The 2,575-nt window shown below is 45.3% G+C and overlaps 1 non-coding gene across 1 annotated transcript; it reads right to left on the reverse strand.

Annotated features, from left to right (window-relative positions):
* Nucleotides 1–235: 235 nt before the first annotated feature.
* Nucleotides 236–307, reverse strand: trnag-ucc (transfer RNA glycine (anticodon UCC)). The gene has a single exon. It is a non-coding gene; the product is annotated as a tRNA-Gly (tRNA).
* Between the last annotated feature and the right edge of the window lie 2,268 nt (nt 308–2,575).

Genomic DNA, 2,575 nt, shown 5'->3' on the forward strand with positions numbered 1-2,575 from the left:
CTCATGAACCCACCGAGTGGTCGGGGCGATGGACTAGAAATCCATTGGCGTCCCCTTGCGCAGCTTTGAGATAGCATCACTATTGCACAGGTGAGGCTTAGCTTGTTCCCTGCTGGTACAATGGCAGTGAAATGAATCCATGCTGAATGACTTGGTCTTCACCAATTGTCGATATACATACAGATTGAGTTGCATTGTCCACAATTTCAACAGATTGGAAAAGATTTGCTCGCTTTGCGATGGCTGGGAATGGAACCCAGGTCAACTGCTTGGAAGGCAGCTATGCTCACCACTATACCACCATCGCAGTCCCGCAATTTGTCTTCCACTGAGTTGCTCAAGAGCTGACCCAGCCACTGGATAAAAATACAATGGGAGGCAGTGCTTATAGCTACCAAGCTACTCACCTGTGAAACCAGCTGTAGCAATCCACGTCTGGACTAAGGTAACCTGACCTACATGTGAACTTAACTCCCTCCTTTGATGAGCCCCTACGTCCCTTTCAGTCCCCAGAGATAAGGGACCCTGAACCTTTCTCCACAACAGGAGACTGGCTTCTATCACCACAGGCACCAATTGACGCCAACATCTCAAAGGTCCATATCAAAGAACCATGAGTCCACTTTGTTGATCTACCTGTAAATCCCTCAGGATTCCACCTCTGCTTATCATGCCAAAAGGAGAGGCTGTCACATTTATCACCAAGAAGCGGTCTCTCCCAGAACTGGGACCACCAGCCATAAAATGTGGAATGTGCTCATCAAGACAACGAGAGACTTCATTTGGACACAAGTTCTGGTTTAGACGCATCAGAGCTTTCAACCTCCATGAAACAGATGTCATTGTGTTCTGTGGACAAAATGTTTTCATTTGATATTAGATTGGTTTCTGTGTGTTTAATGCCTGATCTACAGATTTGCCAGGAAATACCTAAAGTCACAAATGGACTCCAAGTTATCACCACGCTTTCCTTTGCGTGAGGGCACAAAGTTGAAATAGAGAGACTCACCTTCTTTACTTCTTTTAATCTGTGCAACATACACATGGACTATTTCCACCAGCTACAATTCGGTAGCCTCATTATTGTATCACATTTTTAAGTGTTACAATTGTTTAATTAGTAATGTCCAGATTAGGTCATTTATAATTTGATTTTGCTTGCATTTATTATTCATGTATGGTTTAGTGTTTACTGGGTGTTGCATAAGACAAGACCAGGCATCATGAATAACATTTAATTTGTTACAGCATTGTAAGGGACCACATATAAGACCTTAAGATTCTATGCATTTAATATTGCTGTTTAACCATTCTGACTTCTCTGCTCATTTGAGTGTCAAAGTGATCATTACATGTTTATTGTGTTATGGTGTGATGGAACTTTGAGCTTGATGAAAAGAGGAAAGCTTAGTTATCCCAGATTTAGGAGCGATCCAAATCAAATAGTTTGATTCCTGATCTGAAGAGGTGGAACTCTTCACCACTGGTTGAAGTCATTTCTCCGCCCTGCAGTGACCACTGCCCCTGGGGTATTTAAACCAGGGGCACCCTAGGTGAATCGGATTTCCCTCTATCTTCAACCTTCTTTCACCTTTTCTATTTGCATCGCATTACTTTTCTTTAATTTTCCATCCATCCATTTTCTTAACCGCTTACTCCCTAGTGCGGGGTCACGGGGTGCTGGAGCCTATCCCAGCTGGCTACGGGCGAGAGGCAGGGTACACCCTGGACAGGTCGCCAGTCCATCGCAGGGCAACACATAGACAGACAAGCATTCACTCACACACTCACACCTACGGGCAATGGAGAGAGGCCAATCAACCTAATGCACGTCTTTGGACTGTGGGAGGAAGCCGGAGAACCCGGAGAGAACCCACGCAAGCACGGGGAGAACGTGCAAACTCCACACAGAAAGGCGCCAGGGTCGCCTCCGGGAATCGAACCCAGAACCTCCTTGCTGTGAGGCGACAGTGCTACCCACCGCACCACCGTGCCGCCCTCTTTAATTTTCCTTTGTTCTTAAATTTTGTAAACCTAAGTTAAACTTAGAAAACGAACGAACAACGATTTTTGTTACGTTAGAAAGTCATCAAGAAACTCCGCGAAACTGAAACTATCACAACCAGTCCTTAATTGACTCGCTGTTTTTGATCGAACTAATTGAATTAGATTTCAGCCGGTTCCCTTTTTGGGCCAGTTTAAGTAGCGCTGACGCTTTGAAACACCTTGGAAAGTCCAGCCTGACTGACTTTTACTTCGCAGAACCCGAGACGCCATCACTGCGGGCGACGATTCCTGGCTCAGAGGCCGTGGCACCTGGACCAGAGAGGGCACGCCTGCTCAACCGAACCGGTAACGGAAGACGCTGCACAGCGGCTACAGCTCCAAACTAAGGCAAGACGAACATCTCTAATCCTCTGAGAATTCTGGTGTTTCTCAAAGCGCTAAAATTGATCATTCCAAATTCATTAGTTATCCTTAGATTCGAACTAGTTAGAGACAAATACTCTTTTCGCTTGATCAAAGCCATCACACACTCAGGTCTTGACCATTCTTTGGGTTTCACTCATTGATT

Source organism: Betta splendens, chromosome 6, assembly GCF_900634795.4.
Source record: "Betta splendens chromosome 6, fBetSpl5.4, whole genome shotgun sequence".
Lineage (NCBI taxonomy): Eukaryota > Metazoa > Chordata > Actinopteri > Anabantiformes > Osphronemidae > Betta > Betta splendens.